The sequence below is a fragment of the Balaenoptera borealis genome (genome assembly GCF_965194805.1).
Source record: "Balaenoptera borealis genome assembly, chromosome: 3".
NCBI lineage: Eukaryota > Metazoa > Chordata > Mammalia > Artiodactyla > Balaenopteridae > Balaenoptera > Balaenoptera borealis.
In genome coordinates, this window is record NC_138866.1 from 59,915,484 (window position 1) to 59,937,765 (window position 22,282).

The following is a 22,282-nucleotide window of genomic DNA, read 5'->3' on the forward strand; positions in this document are numbered from 1 at the left end:
CCATATTTCTATGATTTTCATTGTACATGTTCTTCCAAAATTAAGGGCCACTCCTCTTATGCAAAACTGAAAAAAAAAATCAAAAGGGGCATCTAGAAGACTTGCCTTAAACGAAACCCAGCTATGAAGGTTTTTTCACAGATGCTACAAGGTCCGGAGAGATAATATAAATGCATGAAGCCGGCCAGGGTGGGAACTATGGTGAACAGAAGAGCAAAGCACAGATCTTATCTAAAAGTGGCAGCTGCTACCCAGTTCCAGTTGACTGTTGGCAGGTCGACCTGTGGGCCAAGTGTTGACAGATCTGCTGATTTTTTTCAAAAGAAGTGAGAATATTTTCTCCCTGTGAAATCAACTGATTTTAAAGAGAGAGTAACTACAGTTTTAACACCGTGTAAACAATACAAAACATGTCTATGGGTTGCCAATGCATCTCCTCTGAGTTATCATGAGAAATGTCAATATTGCTGCACGTCTCAGCAAGGATGCTTTGAGCTGCAAACCTGACAAACAGTGGGGACCTTACTAGTTCCTCTAGCAGTCCCAGGGTTGATTCAGTGGCTCAGTGATGCCTTCTAGAAGTCAGACTGTTTTTGTCTTCTGTTCTTCCATTCTCAGCATTTGGCTTTTTGTCCTTAGACTTGTTGCCTCACAGCTGAAACATGCCCTAGCATATCCTCTCCACCCATCCACGTCAGAACAGGTGAGAAAGCTTTCCTGCCACATCTGTCTCCCTCTGTCAAGGAGGCAGTGTCCCCCTTCACAGCCCTGCCGAACACCCCAGGAGACTAGCCAGCGCTCATCTCGTAGACCAGCACTGGATCAAATATGAGGGAGGCTGGGAAAGTGAGCAGCTGGCCTTTTCGACCTTAAAGTAGGAGGTGGGCAAGGTGAAAGAGGGCTGGCGATGGCTGCTAGGAGGCCAACCAGGGTGGTGTCTGTTGTATCCTCCAGTATTACAAACTTGTGTTTCTTTCCTTTGTACTCCCATAGCTGAGTTATGACTTATACACTGAATGGTATCAATATATCTGCCCTTCAGAAAGAGAGAATATCACTGCGAAGGAAAAGTCACAACTGCAAAGTTCTAGTTCTCGACGGAAAAGGTCATGGCAGCCTCGCTGATTTCATTTTATTATTATTTAGGCTTTCAGTTAATTAGGAGGTGGAGTCATAGGAAAAATGTTTCAAAAGCCTTAGGGCAATCTATTAATTTTATCTTTTAAAACATGAGTGTTCTGAGAATGCTACTTCACTTCTGTGGGTTTTGTTCACCAAAAACTCTGACCCCGGTCTAACCATTAGAAGAACATCAGACAAACCCAAATTAGGGACATTCAGAAAAAAAGAAAAACCTGACTAGTGCTCCTCAAAACTGTCAAGGTCAGCAAGGACAAGGAAATTCTGAGAAACTGTCACAGCCAAGAGGAGTCTTAGGAGGCATAATGACCAAATGCAATGTGGTATCCCTGATGGGATCCCAGAAAAGAAAAGGATCTTGGAGGAAAACTAGTAAAATCTGAATAAATTATCAAGTTTAGTTACTCAATGTTGGTTTCTTAGATTTGAAAAATATACTCTGAGAATATAAGATGTTAACAATAGGACAAACTGGGTAAGGGACTTGGGGAAATTCTCTGTACTTTCTTTGAGGATTTTCTGTAAATTTTGCAGAAAAACAAATCGTGTGGTTTCCCCCCAATTTCCCAACAGAGCTCAGCTGTCAACCTCTCTGTAATGCAAGCATTTGGCATCAGCTTCATTCTGCAGGAAATCTTCTGATCAATGAGTGCTTGGTTTTATGTCATATTTATTGGTAACTGGTAATTTAGGGCAGCAACTTCTGTTATCTGTCTAGATTATTTCATTTTAAGGAGTTTTACTGATATTTTTCTTTCCTACAACTCACTCTGTTGTGAATTCCCATAAATCCCTTTAGCTGCTCTGTGACTTTCAAGCCCAGATAACACATGCTGAATTTTAACTAGTTCAAATCTTCTTCCTTGGGCCTTAGTCCCATCCCTCTTGCTCTCCTGATTTGCTTATATCCTTGATAGATTTCAATAATAGTTTAGAAAGGCAAATCCTTTCCCATGGTCAGTGTATTTGGAGGTTTATTTGAACAACATGACTTTGGATTCTTGCCTGGAATTCTTAGCTTCCTCTCTCTAGCATCCAAAAAAACAACAGATACTGAAGGAATTAGACCTTGTGAATTTGTAGGGTAAACTAGAGCTCTAATAAACAAGGCAGCATCAACATAGGATGACACGATATTTGGGGGAAAACAAAATCAAGTACCAAATCAGGGAAGAGGATGTAGGAATAGAATTAAATATAGAATCAAAGTATTCTGAAGGACTTCAAGTTTTTAAAATCTCAATTTCTCCTCTACCTGTTTACATCATCATTTTCTCTCTTTCAGAAGGAAGACTTCTTATTTTCGTTTTGAGGGCATAAGTGAATGTTACTGAAATGCGTAGATAGTCAGAGATCTCAAAGTGTAATTAATAGAAATTACTCCTACAGGTTCCTGAGACCTACATTTTTTTTCAAAGAATAGTTTCCAATCCTCTCCAAATGGAATAGGCATCACTTAAAGAAATCAAATAGAGGCAAAGCTTTTTCATTTTTTAATAACTGTAATCAGATCCAACAAATCAATTTCTTTTCCTGTCATGCACAGAAAACGGTGAATGTGTGCATAGAAGGCACATTTTCTAAGTTGCCCAAACTGATAAAAATTCTAAGTCTATTACTCTCTTCTTTCTGGATGAATTGGAGTAATGCTACCACATTCACAGAGATCACATTTTCACTGTTCTCATTCCCTTCTATGTAGATACTGCTCCTGTCGAAGTAACAAGATCCTCTGCAAGGGAAAGTAGTCTTTCTCACATGATTGTGCACGTTGGGAAACCAGGATATTTCTTACTGTATTGATTCCTTTTTCAGTGTACCTTGGGTTGTAATTCTTTGAGGCTACAGAGAAGCAAAGAACTTTCAACAAGGTGAATATCTCTTAGGTAAGTGTATGAGTGGTTGATGATAGGAAACACTGTACACAGTTCTCGATAGCTGTCATAGATCTGTCTGCTGACCTGAGACACATGCACAAAACACTTAAATATGTTTTGATTGTCTGTGTACTTCACATGCCATATAACTGTAGCTTGGAAATTTCTAATCTATTTGACTATGAATACCCTTTTTTTTTTTAGTTTTGCTAAACTATATCCATTTTGTTTGTTTTAAAGGCTCCATACTAGGGAAGAGGAGGTCATCTGTTCATTGCCCACTTCCTTTTTTTTTTTTTAACTGGACTATAGTTGATTTACAATGTTGTGTTAGTTTCAGGTATACAGCAAAGTGAATCAGTTATACATATACATATATACACTCTTTTTTGTTTTTTAGATTCTTTTCCCATATAGACCATTGAGTAGAGTTCCCTGTGCTATACAGCAGGCTCTTATAAGTTATCTATTTTACATATAGTAGTGTGTGTATGTCAATCCCAATCTCCCAATTTATCCCTCCCCCCACTTATCCCCTGGTAACCATAAGTTTGTTTTCTGTATCTGTGACTCTACTTCTGTTTTGTATATAATATTGTTTCATATTAGCAGGGAAGTTAGTGGTCTTATAACCTGCTGGAAGGAACACATAATGATAGAATCTTTGAAAAGGCAATTTAGCAATATATATTGAAATCCTAAAAAGTGTATACTTTTTGACTTAGCGACTTCATATGTAGGGATTTATCCCCCCAAATTTAAGGATGTATATAATACTTAGCTATAGCAAGAATGTTTATAAACAGCATCATTTTTAATATAGAACAACTTAAATCTTCCAAAGTAGGGGAATGTTTAAATTAATTATAGAATAGAACAAAATACCAGTCAATATTTTGAAATGATTTATAAGCTGTATATTCATTCACATAAAAATATAGTCATAATATATTAACTAAAAATGTCAACAAAAATGGTGATGTAGTATGATGCATATGTATATCTACAGTTTCTTTAATCTGAATAAAACAATGAAGTGATATGAAATTTCAATAGTTATTCCTTTAGTGCACTAGTGCTATTAACTGGATATATTCTTTATCACCCGCAACAGCTTTTGAAAGACAGTGGTTAGTATTTGCCGGTGATGTTATTTATTAAATCCATTGCCTGGACTCGGATTACCTTCATAAGTTGCTTGCAGTAATTCAGTGATCCCTCTAGGGGTCTGAAATTCTCAGACTGTGAACTGCTAATTTATTTTAGAACTTACTGCATGTTCTTAAACCAAGTATCTTGGTTTAATTAATTCATACATATCTCTTAGCTATAAATTCATTTTCAGCACTAAGTTTCCTCTTATGTAGTTGGGCAGGAATCATTGTTTTGCTCAGCCTGAAGTAGCTGATTCTTATTACTTAGGCACTTTTTTTTTTCCCCCAGTCATGGCTCTTAAAATGTGAAGAATCCTTCAAAGCCCCGTTCAAACTCTACCTTTTCCATAGTCTTCCCTGATCATACATTTCCTGACTATCTCTTACTTAGATGTTAAGCTTCTTAAAAATAAGGGCTGGACTTCCCTGGCGGTCCAGTGGTTAAGACTCTGCGCTTCCACTGCAGGGGGCAGGGTTCCATCCCTGGTCTGGGAACTAAGATCGCACATGCCCTGCGGCTAAAAAAAAAAAAAAAAGTTGCTAAAAATAAGGGCTAAGTTATAAACTTCTTTTCATTTCCCACTCCCACATCTATCATATTATCTTATATACATCAATTGTTCAATAATCATTCTTTGAATTAATTATTCAATAGTAACGGGGATATAGGAAACCTGAGTGATCAATTTAAAGCAACCCCTTGAAGAGGAATCTAATGAATAACAACATTAATAGTATCCAAATGTAGTTACTACTATAAAAATAACAATGTTATTTTTACAGGTGCTTTAATTAAAAAAATATTATAAGGATCCCCTGTAGATTGAAATCTTATTCTGTGTTTTTGGCATTAATTAAATGGCTATTTAGAATAATTTAGTCTGCAAAGTCCCTGTCTCTATGAGAGTTATGTCTGATGTTTTTAAAAAACTCTGGGAGGGGAATCTATCATGCTTAATAAAACTACATGCTATTATTACTTGGAGAAGGCCCAATGGCTGACTTTGCAACCTTCATTCCAAAATTCTCTTTATTTCTTATAGCTTCCAGGCTAAAATTACTCATGTCTGAGACTTACTTTAGAATTCACACACCAAAACTGAAAGTTTAAAAAAGATGAAGGGTGGTGGTGGAATCTTGCTGCTTAGTCAGAAAAATCAGAAAAATGTGTCCTGATACTACTTTGATTTCCTTTTAAAAAAAAAATAACGGATGCCTAATCACATTTAATTAAGAGAATCCTTTTTGTCTCTCTAAAATCCTTTCATCACCTGCTTTACTATCTCACACTTATTCTGTCATTTTTTTTTTAAAAGGGAACACTATTTACTTATTTATTTTTGGCTGTGTTGGGTCTTCGCTTCTGTGCAAGGGCTTTCTCCAGTTGCGGCGAGCGGGGGCCACTCTTCATTGCGGTGCACGGGCCTCTCACTGTCGCAGCCTCTCTTGTTGCAGAGCACAAGCTCCAGATGCGCAGGCTCAGTAGTTGTGGCTCACGGGCCCAGTTGCTTCGCGGCATGTGGGATCTTCCCAGACAAGGGCTTGAACCCGTGTCCCCTGCATTGGCAGGCAGATTCTCAACCACTGCGCCACCAGGGAAGCCCCTATTCTGTCATTTTTAATTTTGTGTCCTTGCCACTAATGTGCATTTTCCTTATCCACCAATGTCATCTACCCACTTCCTTCAGGAGAGCACAGCCCAATTCATCTCTCACTTATAACACCATCTGAACAACTTATTATGAGATTCTTAATTTGGCAGACAGGCTGCATTATTTATTCAGAGCTGATAAGGCACAAAACACATGGTTGAGTTTCCTGAGGAATTTCACTATTTAACACCTCTACAGGGCTGAATCTTTTAAAGCATAGTTTGTTCCACTTGTTTTTACACTTTTCGTTCATTTATGTTTTGGAAAATGATTCAAATAAATGGAAAACAGATAATTTGTAACTTTCAAGCATTCAGTGTATTCTGTAGGTTCAAGTAATATAATCAGTTGCTTATGGGCTCATATCAAAGTTTCTGGCATCTCTTACTCAGAACTAAGAATTGAAATGATAATCCATCCTATTTCTTCCCTTCTATTTTTTTTGTTCCCTGTAGATTATCCAGGAAAGTTTGAACCCTAAACATCACAGAATCTTCCTCCATAACTCATGACTCACACTTCTACTCCATTTGTTTGGAAACAAAGATTTTTCTCTTATAATTACCATGATAAGCAAAACACCATTTAATATTATTCCCAGAGTAATTTCCTCTGCAGGGTTTGCCAAATCTTGTGAAACAATGGCAAATAAAGTTTATGTTACCATTTTAAATGTGTGAATTTTAACAGTGTACCCTTAAGTATCACATGGATGTGATCTTGTCACAAAATATGCTTTTTATTTTTTAATATTATTATTATTTATTTATTTATTTTTGGCTGTGTTGGGTCTTCGTTTCTGTGCGAGGGCTTTTCTCTAGTTGCAGCAAGTGGGGGCCACTCTTCATCACGGTGCGTGGGCCTCTCACTATCGCGGCCTCTCTTGTTGCGGAGCATGGGCTCCAGATGCGCAGGCTCAGTAGTTGTGGCTCACGGGCCTAGTTGCTCTGCGGCATGTGGGATCTTCCCAGACCAGGGCTCAAACCCGTGTCCCCTGCATTGGCAGGCAGATTCTCAACCACTGTGCCACCAGGGAAGCCCCACAAAATATGCTTTTATCTTAGTGCACTAGTGACCATTTTGCCACTTCTATGCACTAATCTAATGTTCAGTTACTGTTACAGTTGATCATTCTGTTGGGTAAGCTATAACCTCATCAATATAAATGTTTACATTGGTATATGGCTAATTCATTTAAAACTCTTTCACTTAAGACAGATTTAATTATGAATTTTCCTATATTAAGTTGCTATAATTATGTATACATATTATTTATCATTTTCACAATGTTTAAGTTTCTTCCTCTTTGACGTTAAGCATCTTTGAAAATTTATTTTAGACCATGTGGGAATAATTCATGACATTTGTGCTCTCAGTTAGTAAGTTGAACTCTGGTAAAAATTTAGACACAGGGGGGCTTCCGTGGTGGCGCAGTGGTTAAGCATCTGCCTGCCAATGCAGGGGACACGGGTTCGAGCCCTGGTCCAGGAAGATCCCACATGCCGCAGAGCAGCTAAGCCTGTGTACCACAACTACTGAGCCTGCACTCTAGAGCCCACGAGCCACAACTACTGAAGTCCGCGCACCTAGAGCCCATGCTCCACAACAAGAGAAACCACCACAATGAGAAGCCCGCACACCACAACAAAGACCCAATGCAGCCAAAAATAAATAAATTAATTAATTAATTAAAAAAAATTTAGACACTGGGAAAATCTGACATTCACTAAGAATTTGCTCCTTACTTTTTTTTACATGGGGTTGAGAATGTCACAAATGGCCTTACCCAAGATACCAATGTTTAATAACAGTCTTTTGGGGGACAGTGATAAGGGAAAGCTGAAAACTGCATTCTCCCTTGGTTAGAAAGGAAGAAATGAGAGAAAATGGGTGCTTTGCAATGTTATAACTAAGTGGTTAATGTGCTAACAACAAGCACATTATTCTGGACGGACTCTGGGGGAGCTCCTGCCAGGGAGTACTTCCGAGAGCTTCTGCTGCCAGTGTCCTTGTCCTCACGTTGAGCCACAGCTGCCCCCTGCCTCTGCGGGAGACCCTCCAACACTAGCAGGTGAACAACAGATATTGAAGGACAGTGCCTGATACTTAGAAGTTTCTCACGGATTGGTTCAAGATGGAGGAGTAGAAGGACGTGCTCTCACTCCCTCTTGCGAGAGCACTGGAATCACAACTAACTGCTAAACAATTATCGACAGGAAGACACTAGAACTCACCAAAAAAGATACCCCACATCCAAAGACAAAGGAGAAGTCACAATGAGATGGTAGGAGGGGCGCAATCAGAATAAAATCAAATCCAATAACTGCTGGGTGGGTGACCCACAAACTGGAGAACACTTCTACCACAGAAGTCCACCCACTGGAGTGAAGGTTCTGAGCCCCACGTCAGGCTTCCGAACCTGGGGGTCCGGCAACAGGAGGAGGAATTCCTAGAGAATCAGACTTTGAAGGCTAGTGGGATTTGATTGCAGGACTTTGACAGGACTGGGTGAAACAGAGACTCCACTCTTGGAGGGCACACACAAAGTAGTGTGTGCATCGGGACCCAGGGGAAGGAGCACTGACCCCATAGAGACTGAACCAGACATACCTGCTGGTGTTGGGGGGTCTCCTGTAGAGGTGGGGGCTGGCTCTGTCTCACCGTGGGGACAGGGACACTGGCAGCAGAGGTTCTGGGAAGTACTCCTTGGCGTGAGCCCTCCCAGAGTCCACCATTAGCCCCACCAAAGAGCTGGGGTAGGCTCCAGTGTTGGGTCGCCTCAGGCCAAACAACCAACAGGGAGGGAACGCAGCCCCACCCATCAGCAGACAAGCGGATTAAAGTTTTACTGAGCTCTGCCCACCAGAGCAACAGCCAGCTCTACCCACCACCAGTCCCTCCCATCAGGAAACTTGCACAAGCCTCTTAGATAGTCTCATCCACCAGAGGGCAGACAGCAGAAGCAAGAAGAACTACAATCCTGCAGCCTGTGGAACAAAAAATGCATTCATAGAAATATAGACAAGATGAAAAGGCAGAGGGCTATGTACCAGATGAAGGAACAAGATAAAACCCCAGAAAAACAACTAAATGAAGTGGAGATAGGCAACCTTCCAGAAAAAGATTTCAGAATAATGATAGTGAAGATGATCCGGGACCTCGGAAAAAGAATGGAGGCAAAGATCGAGAAGATGCAAGAAATGTTTAACAAAGACCTAGAAGAATTAAAGAACAAACAAACAGAGATGAACAGTACAATAACTGAAATGAAAACTACAATACAAGGAATCAATAGGAGAATAACTGAGGCAGAAGAACGGATAAGTGACCTGGAAGACAGAAAGCTGGAATTCACTGCTGCAGAACAGAATAAAGAAAAAAGAATGAAAAGAAATGAAGAGAGCCTAAGAGACCTCTGGGACAACATTAAACACAACAACATTCGCATTATAGGGGTCCCAGAAGGAGAAGAGAGAGAGAAAGGACCTGAGAAAATATTTGAAGAGATTATAGTAGAAAAGTTCCCTACCATGGGAAAGGAAATAGCCACCCAATTCCAGGAAGCGCAGCAAGTCCCATACAGGATAAACCCAAGGAGAAACACGCCAAGACACATAGTAATCATATTGGCAAAAATTAAAGACAAAGAAAAATTATTAAAAGCAGCAAGGGAAAAATGTCAACATACAAGGGAACTCTCATAAGGTTAACAGCTGAATTCTCAGCAGAAACTCTAAAAGGCAGAAGGGAGTGGCATGATATAATTAAAGTGATGAAAGGGAAAAACCTACAAGTGAGATTACTCTACCGAGCAAGGATCTCATTCAGATTCGATGGAGAAATCAAAAGCCTTACAGACAAACAAAAGCTAAGAGACTTCAGCACCACCAAACCAACTCCACAACAAATGCTAAAGGAATTTCTCTAAGTGGGAAACACAAGAGAAGAAAAGGACCTACAAAAACAAACAACGAACAATTCAGAAAATGGTCATAGGAACATACATATCAGTAATTACCTTAAACATGAATGGAATAAATGCTCCAACCAAAAGACACAGGCTTGCAGAATGGACACAAAACAAGACCCATATATATGCTGTCTATAAGAGACCCATTTCAGACCTAGGGACACATACAGACTGAAAGTGAGGGGATGGAAAAAGATATTCCATGCAAATCAAAATGAAAGCTGGAGTAGCAATACTCATATCAAATAAAATAGACTTTAAAATAAAGAATGTTACAAGAGACAAGGAAGGACACTACATAATGATCAAGGGATCAATCCAAGAAGATACAACAATTATAAATATATATGCACCCAACATAGGAACACCTCAATACATAAGGCAACTGCTAACAGCTATAAAAGAGGAAATTGACAGTAACACAATAATAGGGGGGACTTTAACACCTCACTTACACCAATTGACAGATCATACAAAATGAAAATAAATAAGGAAACAGAAGATTTAAATGACACAATAGACCAGGTAGATTTAATTGATATTTATAGGACATTCCATTCAAAAACAGCAGATTACACTTTCTTCTCAAGTGCGCACAGAATATTCTCCAGGATAGATCACATCTTGGGTCACAAATCAAGCCTCAGGAAATTGAAGAAAAATTGAAATCATATCAAGCATCTTTTCTGACCACAACGCTATGATATTAGAAACCAATTACAGGGGAAAAAATGTAAAAATCACAAACACATGGAGGCTAAACAATAGGTTACTAAGTAACCAAGAGATCACTGAGGAAATCAAAAAATACCTAGAGACAAGTGACAATGAAAACACGATGATCCAAAACATATGGGATGTAGCAAAAGCAGTTCTAAGAGGGAAGTTTATAGCTATACAAGCCTACCTCAAGAAACAAGAAAAATCTCAAATAAACAATCTAACCTTACACCTAAACAAACTGGAGAAAGAAGAACAAACTAAGCCCAAAGTCAGTAGAAGGAAAGAAATCATAAAGATCAGAGCAGAAATAAATGAAATAGAAACAATGAAAACAATAGCAAAGATCAATAAAACTAAAAGCTGGTTCTTTGTGAAGATAAACAAAATTGATAAACCATTAGCCAGACTCATCAAGAAAAAGAGGGAGAGGACTCAAATCAAGAAAATTAGAAATGAAAAATAAGTTACAACAGACTCTGCAGAAATACACAGCATCCTGAGAGACTACTTATTATGAGCAACTCTGCCAATAAAATGGACAACCTGGAAGAAATGGACAATTCTTAGAAAGGTATAACCTTCCAAGACTGAACCAGGAAGAAATAGAAAATGTGAACAGACCAATCACAAGTAATGAAATTGAAACTGTGATTAAAAATCTTCCAAGAAACAGAAGTCCAGGACCAGATGGCTTCACAGGTGAATTCTATCAAACATTTAGAGAAGAGCTAACATCCATCCTTCTCAAACTCTTCCAAAAAATTGCAGAGGAAGGAACACTCCCAAACTCATTCTATGAGGCCACCATCACCCTGATACCAAAACCAGACAAGGATACTACAAAAACAGAAAATTACAGACCAATATCACTGATGAATATAGATGCAAAAATCCTCAACAAAATACTAGCAAACAGAATCCAACAACACATTAAAAGGATTGTACACTCTGATCAAGTTGGATTTATCCCAAGGATGCAAGGATTCTTCAATATAGGCAAATCAATCAATGTGATACACCATATTAACAAACTGAAGAATAAAAACCATATGATCATCTGAATAGATGCAGAAAAAGCTTTTGACAAAATTCAACACCCATTTATGATAAAACTCTCCAGAAAGTGGGCATAGAGGGAACCTACCTCAACATAATAAAGGCCATATATGACAAACCCACAGCAAACATCATTCTCAATGGTGAAAAACTGAAAGCATTTCCTCTAAGATCAGGAACAAGACAAGGATGTCCACTCTCACCACTATTATTCAACATAGTTGTGGAAGTCCTAGCCACGGCAATCAGATAAAAAAAGAAATAAAAGGAATACATATTGGAAAAGAAGAAGTAAAACTGTCACTGTTTGCAGATTACATGATACTATACATAGAGAATCCTAAAGATGCCACCAGAAAACTACTAAAGCTAATCAATAAATTTGGTAAAGTTGCAGGATGCAAAATTAATGCACAGAAATCTCTTGCATTCCTATACACTAATGATGAAAAATCTGAAAGAGAAATTAAGGAAACACTCCCATTTACTATTGCAACAAAAAGAATAAAATACCTAGGAATAAACATACCTAAGGAGACAAAAGACCTGTATGCAGAAAACTATAAGACACTGATGAAAGAAATTAAAGATGATACCAACAGATGGAGAGATATACCATGTTCTTGGATTGGAATAATCAATATTATGAAAATGACTATACTACCCAAAGCAATCTACAGATTCAACGCAATCCCTATCAAATTACCAGTGGCATTTTTTATGGAACTAGAACAAAAAATCTTCAGATTTGTATGGAGACACAAAAGACCCCGAATAGCCAAAGCTGTCTTGAGGGAAAAAAACAGAGCTGGAAGAATGAGACTCCCTGACTTCAGGCTATACTACAAAGCTACAGTAATCAAGTCAATATGGTACTGGCACAGAAACAGAAACATAGATCAATGGAACAAGATAGAAAGCCCAGAGATAAACCCACACACCTATGGTCAACTAATCTATGACAAAGGAGGCAAGAATATACAATGGAGAAAAGACAGTTTCTTCAATAAGTGGTGCTGGGAAAACTGGAGAGCTACATCTAAAAGAATGAAATTAGAACATTCTCTAACACCATACACAAAAATAAACTCAAAATGGATAAGAGACCTAAATGTAAGACTGGACACTATAAAACTCTTAGAGGAAAACATGGGAAGAACACCCTTTGACATAAATCACAGCAAGATCTTTTTTGATCCACCTCCTAGAGTAAGGGAAATAAAAACGAAAATAAACAAATGGGACCTAATGAAACTTAAAAACTTTTGCACAGCAAAGGAAAGCATAAACAAGACGAAAAGAAAGCCCTCAAAATGGGAGAAAATATTTGCAAACGAATAAATGGACAAAGGATTAATCTCCAAAATATATAAACAGCTCATGCAGCTCAATATTAAAGAAACAACCCAATCCAAAAATGGGCAGAAGACCTAAATAGACATTTCTCCAAAGAAGACATACAGATGGCCAAGAAGTACATGAAAAGCTGCTCAACATCACTAATTTTAGAGAAATGCAAATCAAAACTACAATGAGGTATCACCTCACACCAGTTAGAATGGGCATCATCTGAAAATCTACAAACAACAAATGCTGGAGAGGGTGTGGAGAAAAGGGAACCCTCTTGCACTGTTGGTGGGAATGTAAATTGATACAGCCACTATGGGGAACAGTATGGAGGTTCCTTAAAAAACTAAAAATAGAATTACCATATGACCCAGCAATCCCACTACTGGGCATATACCCAGAGAAAACCATAATTCAAAAAGAGACATGCACCCCAATGTTCAGTGCAGCCCTATTTACAATAGCCAGGTCACGGATAAATGCCCATTGACAGACGAATGGATAAAGAAGATGTGGTGCCTATATACAATGGAATATTACTCAGCCATAGAAAGGACCAAAATTGGGTCATTTGTAGAGACGTGGATGAATCTAGAGACTGTCATACAGAGTGAAGTAAGTCAGAAAGTGAAAAACAAATATCGTATATTAACGCACATATGTGGAACCTAGAAAAATGGTACAGATTAACCGGTTTGCAGGGCAGAAATAGAGAAATAGATGTAGAGAACAAACGTATGGACACCAAGGGGGGAAAGCGGTGGGGGGTGGTGGTGGTGGTGTGATGAATTGGGAGATTGGGATTGAAATGTATACACAGATGTGTATAAAATGGATGACTAATAAGAACCTGCTGCATAAAAAAATAAATAAAATAAAATACAAAAAAAAACAAGCACATTATTCTAATCATAATAAGATTCTAATCATAATAAGGCAATATACTCAGATGATAATGATAAAATATGTATGAAGGCATTTGATTTCTTTTTCTATTTTTAATAAAATATTTCAAACTAGCAAAAAATAAAACCCACCCACGTATCTGTTTCTCAAATTTAACAGATTTTAACGTTTTTTTCTATTTGCATCTGGTCTCTCTCTCAAATAAAATTTTATGGATGAAGCTAAATTCTAATGCATTTATCTATTTTTTTTCCTCCCCAAAGAATCACTATCCGGAAGTTGGAGAGTGCCATTCCACACGTTTTAGTGCTTTTTCTATTTGTGACTGTATCCATAAACAGTATATATTATTGCTGTATTATATATATGTATATATTTATATATGTGTGTATATATACATATACACATATATAGGGTTGGCCAAAAAGTTCGTTCGCATTTTTCTGTAAGATGTTATGAAAAGCCCTAACGAACTTTTTGGCCAACCCAATATATACTCACACATATATAATTCTATATATTTGCAATTTTCTTGATTTTTTTCACTTGACATTATGTTTTTGAAATTTAAAAATACATATTCTAGCTACCATAGTATCATTCCAAGGTGTGAATAAACTCTAATGTATCCCTTACAGGTGGGTTATTTCCTTTTCATATTTTTCACTATTGTAGTGGATAGCTGTGCTCAAGTGTGATTTAGAGACATTCAGAGCATCAGGGGTAGATAGGGAATTTTATTTCAAGAGACTGCTATCTGCTGAAAATCAAAACACAATTCTCCGAACACCTCTTTCTGTTTGAGTCTTCTACTTTAATTTCATCCCGTGTATACCTTGGTTAGTTATGTCCATGTTAAGTTTTGTCTGCTTAAGATGAAGACCATACATTTTTCAATTAAGTGCTATACTGCTGCTCTAAGCATCTAGAATGATAACCATGAAAAATAACCTTTGTGAAAGGTAGTGCTTTATAGCACTGTAGAAAGATAGCTACTAAGTTTAATTCACTGCTTTAGGTAACTTGTATTTTATATATTTATACTCTACTTGACTTTATGACTTATAGTATTTTATGACTTATAGTATTGCAAAGAGAGAAGGAAACATTTTTTCTCTCCTGTTTTAGTTGTGATTTTCTAATATGTTGCACCAGTAAAATTTATTCCCATTTCTTGCCATCTGTGTTAAAGCAAAGACATTACATGATTTACTTGAAAGGGAGAAAGCTATTTGTTCCTGAAGGTCATTTAAAGGACTTAGAAAATAAATTAACTTGAGGTGATTTTATACCATTTAATTACTGTTGATCTTAACAAGAATAAAAATTAAACTGAATCAATTTTAATTGAATAAATTTAAAATATCTTCAATCCAATTACATTCTCATTTAGTAGAGCAATTTAAAAAATGCGTTGCATTTGACTGGCTCGTGCTGGTGTGAGAAGGGCTGTTAGAAACCCCAGAAGGATAGACACTGCCTGCCCCTTTGCTCAGAGAGAACAGCTCTACACCCAGCTCTCTAGCCCTCATAAGAGCATGGTCTTGGGAGGATGGTCTTGCTCTTTTACCACTAGCCTCTCAGTGGCCACTGTGAAAGTTGTAAATGTAGTGCAGCTGGAGAGCAGGCTGTAAATGAGTATTTCTCTCTATAAACTGGCCTCTGAGTGGATGATATAGGAGATTTTTTGAAGGAAGTAATTGACACACCATTCAACTTAAAGTTAATTCTAACCACGTTTTATTATCCTGGGGATCTGCCGGATACACTCTGTTCTTTCCTCTGCACTTCAGAAGTGGGGACAGGAGACATTTGGCAGTGTATTCTTTGTTATGTAAACAGTAAAAAAGTAACTGATAACCTCAAACCAATCTGGAAGGATAATTCTTTTAAGACAAACTTTTAATTAAGGTAATCACTTTTGCTGTATGGGAAGATATTCTTTAAGATGTGGTGCATGTCACCTATATGGGGCTAAGAAGTTATATGGAATAAAATAAATACCACGAGGAAGGAAGGAGTGGGGCTCATCATTCCCCTGATACTGAGGCACCAATGGGCAAGTTTCCTCTGTCCTTGGATAACTGTACTGAATTAACTGTGGTTTTTAGATTTTAGTTATTGTAGGAAAGAAGATTTTCTTGGTGATTACATTCTGTTTCCTAGAACATACCTAAGGCATAGGGGATCTTAAAAAATGTTCTGGATGTCATCTACTCCCTCCAAAAGGCAAACTAGTTACAATCCATTGATTTATTAGAACCCCAGTGTGATAGGAATTAATTCTTTTATTGCAATAGTCAGTGTATCCATGCAAAGAATACCTAGTAGGGTGTGACCAAGGACTGCCTTCACAAATGACTGGCTCTGGGCAGAACTTATTTAGAAAAGCCTTCTTAGGCACATTTTATAGAAGATTTTTAAGCATTATTATGTTGAAGTAGAACATGGATACATATTTACTTACTAAAGTACCTGTTTCAATTATTTATTCATAGATTATATTGTGTAAAATCCCCGCATTGAGACCAATATTACAGCCTTTAGAATAAATATCACTCTTCCCAAGAAGACCAAGCTCAATAAGAGTCATTTGTCAGCTTCAAGCATCTTAATTACTCAGTTATTGGTTCAGGATTAAGGCTGGATGTGTTTGTTCTGACCTCCTGACTTGACAGATAGGTCTAGTTTCTCATTGTTGCCTCATTTCAGATGATCATAGGAGGAAGCTATGACTGTCAGAATTCCAATTAGTTGTCAGAGTTAAAGAACTCACCTTAATGGTGCCAGGTAGAAACACCCTATTGTGGATTAAATGAGTACACTTATGTAAAGTGCTTAAAACTGCCTGACACTAAGTAATGTTAGCTGTTATTAGAATTATTTGCTGTTCTGAACGATTCCCAAACAATGAGTCAAATCAATAAAGTACATTTTGTATAGGAATGTAGGAAAAATATTTCCCAAACTGATCCTGCTGCCTGAGAGTGGGTAGAGTAGCTTCATAATCCTGGACAAGTGACTGGGAAATGGTTTTCTTTCTAGAGCTAGAACTGTGTGTCTGGACTGCTTTGAATATCAAGGCAAAACAAATGCATGTGTTCATCCTCACAACAACTGGCAATCTGTGAGGAGTGAGTGAAGATGTTTTTTGGGTTGGAAGTTGTAGGATAATGGAGTTTCTAACCCAGCAGTTTTATTTCAGAGAGCCTGTTCAACTTGCACGTGTAAAAATAATCCTTCTTCTGTTGAATCCCAGAGTGGCTTGATTTCAGCAGCTCCACTGCAGTGCACAGAAGAGAGATTGTTCTAAGAAATGAGCTGTCTGAAAATGCCACAACATGCTACTGCAGCATGGTCATTTGCTAACTATTTTTCATGTTATATCCAACCTTTTTAATACCAAGGGTCTTTTTAAAATGCCAAAGATACTCCTCCAAAAATACACATGAATCAGTCATTTGCATTTGCTCATAAAACTCTTTTGCCTTTTCAAAGAGCACTGGGTTGGAGACAAGGACATCTTTCTATCTTTTCCCTGAGAACCACTAACTCAGAACACCATATAGTCTCCCTAATTTATTTACGTGAGAGCATCATGGGGCATGGGAAATGGTTTTCTTTCTAGAGCTAGAACTATATGCTCCCTTCATACTTTGAAAGACTGAAAATCTGTTGAGCCTTTAAATATCAGCCATCCTGCTCCCTGATATTTTATATACTATGTTGAAGAATATTGTGATTATCTACTAATGCTTTTTTATGCTCAGCCCTATCCAGTCATAAACGTGTGTCCATTTTCTCTTTAGATGATCATTGCCTTTCCATGCTTCTACTAATTGACTTTTACTAGAGGAAGACTCTTTTTTTCCCATCTCAGTTTTAATCATCACCACCACAGCTCCTTGTGTCACCCATCTGGTTCTCTGATCTCTACTTGTTACTTTCTTCCTTCTTTCTCTAACTGACTTTTTTCTTGCTTTTTTTCTCCCTTGTACCTTAGTTCTCAATTCTCCATTGATCGATCACAAAAGGCTGCCATTCTGTGGACATGAAGAAGAGTAGCTTTTCTTCTGTTTGTGATGTAGGCACTGATCATCAGGTGCAAATCTTCATGGCTGTTCTCTCTTCCCGAGCATTTACGGCCCTTTGGGGGTATTGCTTCTGGAACAGAGCAGTCCTGGAAGCTTGTGTGTTGCATAGGGTTGGTGTCTGGATCTCTGCTACTGAGAGTGGAGATGGTGCCAAGGCTGGAACTTGCTGAGTTTGGTGAGGTAACAGGCTAGAGTAATACTGAAATCAGGAGCTGAGGTTCCCATGGTTCAGACTGAAATGCACAGATTGACAGCACACTGAAACTAAGAGTGGGACCAGGAGAAGAGATGACCATAAGGCCAGAGAAGTAGAGAAGTTGAGGTTACACCAGATCCATGGGCTTCCTGGGACCCTAAACAGGCGGCAGAATGCTGAGTCAAGGCAAGTGTCCCACAGTTTAGGGGCCTGCTCTGGACACTTTCAGAGAAGGGCACTGATCCACTCTTCATTTAAGACCGGAAATGAATCTTGCTGTGGTGTGGGCCTCAGGGGCACAAGACTGGCCTCATGTAGGGATTGGCAGCCAGCAGGCAGGCTGCCTGTGAGACTGACACTCTTCCCTGAGATGTCTTCTGAAATACAAGATCCTGGGCTATGAGTCATCCTCGCCAAACTATTGCATTGTCAACTGAGTGAGGTTCAACATTTGCTTGAGTTCTGGTCCTGAAAAGGAGTCAGAGCTCCTTTAAAAGGATTGGGAGAGATGGACGAATTTTCATTTAATTTTTCTCCATGTTATTGCACACACGTTAACTATTAAAAGTGTACTGTGTTGATTGAACAGGGGAGTAAATAAAGATGACATTCGCAAAAGTTAATTGTAAGGACTCTACAGAAATTTATCTAATCATGCCATTCACACAGGTAAATGCTAATTCTTAAGGTTTTTAAGTTAAGTGATCACTTATTTCAGGGATATGTCTGTGATAGGAGATGAAACAGACAAGGCATCTGAAAAGAATAATTCTAATTTGTGTGTGATTGTGCTGTGTCTTTGTGTAATAACTTATAATGTGCAGACACCAGGCCCTAAAGAGTTCTGTCTCTATACTGAAGGAGGAAGAAACTGAGACCATTTTTATTTTAACATTCATTCTTCATCATTTCCACAGGGTATTTTAATTTCAGATGGTTCACTCTTTTCAGAGCCCGTAAGTCTCCTTAGAAAAAATGTTCACCTGGGGGAGGTAGAAATCCCGCAATGAATCTTCCATGATTCTTTTCCTGGTCAAGGAATATTTAAATGACCTCAGAGGAAAGATGAGTGTTTTGCATTTTACTGCCTTATGCTCTGCATTTCAAAGATAATCCAAATATCTAAAATGTGTTTTCACTAAAGCACCCCTTGCTACTTGCAATGTCCTTGAATACCACTGAATGTATCATCAGTTTTCTAATACCTGTAGCTGAGAAAAAAAGTCTAACGACCATGAGGCTGTAAAACATAAGTACTCCCCATAGGAAGAGTAAGATAAATGCAGACTCACTAATTAGTAACACTGGCCTGGAGATATAGCTCTCTGTTGGAGCTTATCGTGTGTTTAATGAAAGATACAATCAGACAAATTAAACTCCATATTTTTATTCATATCAATGCAATTCTTCTTTAGTCCTATCCTTCTACAAGAGGCCCAGTTGCATCACTGCTGCCCCCTGGCCCACCCTGCCCATCCTTGTTCATAAGAACAAGAAGAGCACAGGTAGCCCACCCACAAAGGGCTCAAGATAAATGGAGCGTTGGCTGCTGCCCTGGAGAGGGGTAATCGGCTGTCATCGTGTCAGATCACCATTAGTCTTCTATTTTTCTCAGCTAACCACAAGTGTGGTGTGTCTTTTGGGTCTAGAGGCATCTCAGAACCTTGGTGAGCAGGAAGGTACACAGATAGGGTCCCCTCGCTGGTCCTCACTGCTGGCCCATTGTCAGGGAAAAGCAGATCTAAATTTCCAAAAAGACCTTTAGCGGAGAATGTGGAGAGAACAAATAGAACATGAGCTTTGATGGATGTATTTACAGAGCACAGCTTATTAATTAAAGGTTCATCCAGCCCAGTTCATGGGTGTGTTGTGTAGCCGGGCCCTTTCCCTCACTTCAGTCTCATTTGGAGGGTATGGACTGAACTTTCACTGTGTGTCCCATTATTTAGTGTGGTTCTCTCGGGACATTGGTGTTTTGTTCTAAGTGTGTCTCTCTTGTAGACAGTGTGTGGTTATGTTTGGCTTTGTGGTTCAGTAGGAGTCTTTTTTTTTTCATTGGAAAAGGCAGACCTTGTTGACGTGACAGAAATGTTCGGTCTTAGTTCTATCACCATATTTTATGTAATGCTTTCTGTTTTTATTATGTATAAAATCTTTTACTTTGCTTTGTACCTAATGATTAACTCTGTGCAGTGTACTGAATCCTCTACATTTTTAGGCTCATGTATTGATTCCTTATTATGAGCAAGAATAAATTTAAGCTATGTATACTTTTATTAGTGTTTATTCTTATATTTTAAATATGTTTGTATTTTTATTTCTTGCTTAATCCATTTAATATCTTTCAACTGCTTGGCTATGAAAGATAAATTTACTTGCACTAACTGTCCTTAACTCTCCCTTCTCTTACTAACAGTTGTGATTTTTATCATTTCTGTATTGTTAGGGATGAAGACATTAACATTTTAGTTTGCAATAAAAAAATTTACTATTTGTTTTTCAAGTCCTGAGATTAAATGAATTTAATGATCACAGCCATGCCTTTTTACCACAAAAAGCTTGTTCTCTTTCACTTTTTCAAGAAGCTCAGGGAATGTATATTCATCACACTTTTTAAAGAAGTTTATCTTCTGCCTTTATACCTGATCTACATTTTGTCTGGGCACAGAAATCTCAGTTAATCTCATTTAACTCTCTTTTTTTGAGAACTTTTATAAGCACTGCTCTGCTGCCTTTAGGGGACTGTTAGCAGATTCTTATAAGTTTCAGGATACAGTTATCAGGCAATTAACCCAGAAATTCCACTTCTAGGTATTAACCCAAGTGAAATGAAAACATATGCCCACAAAAAGACTTAGGATATGAGTGTTCATAGAAACTATATTCACAATAGCCCAAGACTAATGAAACCCCAATGCATGTCAGCGGTAGAATGGATGAACAAGTCATGGTGTATTCACACAATGGAATATTACTCATCAATTAAAAGGAATAAACCACTGATACACACATCAACATGGATGAATTTCACAGACATCATTTGGAGCAAAATAAAGCAAATATCATCGTGGTCAAATGTACGTTTTGATATCTTTCCACAGGAGCAACATTGCCCCGAGATCCAGAGACCTAGTTTCTAAGCTTTAGTGTACAGACCAGCTTGTGAAACTCCAGACTTTGGCGGGGGTGGGTTTACTTTCACCATCTATAAAAGGTGATAATATAATAGATGATACTATTTTCACTTTTTTGAGGTTCTGAAATCCAGAAGATTTAGTTATTTGTAGTCAACATGAGAAAACATTGGTCTTCCATTCCTTATCATGTGTGAGTTATAATCTCTAATGACATTCCAATTTTAACACAATGATTTCTAAACCATTTTGTGGAATTGCTACATACCCTAAAAATGAAGAATCCAGGGCTATTAGTGAGTAAGATCAAGTTATATCAGATTCACCAATCTATTTAATTACTCATTTCCTATTAATTATTTGCTTTTTCATTCTAATAATAACCAAGCTTTTCTTATATTTAGTTATTAATTCTGTAAGTACATATTGAATGTCTACCTTGGAACTGTATACAGGCCCATAAATCTGCTTTATTACTGGTTAGGGAATTGACTTTATTATATCTGTTTTCTTCTTAATGAGGCAAGACATATGTAAAAGGTGTCTATTCTTTATAAAGGAACTTAAAGTACCCTTCAATTATTATAATCTCTCTACATGCTGAATTTTTCTGTCCTCCAGTGAGGTGTCTATTCATAAAGAAATTGGGACTCATGGAGGATGTAGCTCTTGGAGAAAAGAAAACAGAAAAGAACATAATACTAAACATCGCTAAGGATTTTAATGATTTATGAACCACACACAAAGTCCTATTTAAAGCCATATTTCATGTATAGGTTATGGTTACTTAGAAGAATTCTATTTACTTTGTAAAGGAAATATGCTTGATTCCAACAGTCTTCCATTCAATTAACTGATATTTCTTGCTAAGCATTGTGTTTCTTCTAAATACAAAAAACAAACAGACAAACAAAAAGCTTATCATCTGTCTTAAGGATTTCTCAAAATAAGGAAAAGATCTGTAAATGCCTTTCTGGGAAATATTTAAGTAAGCATCTAGAGTTTCGTGTCTGAAATAATTAGTGTCAAGCCT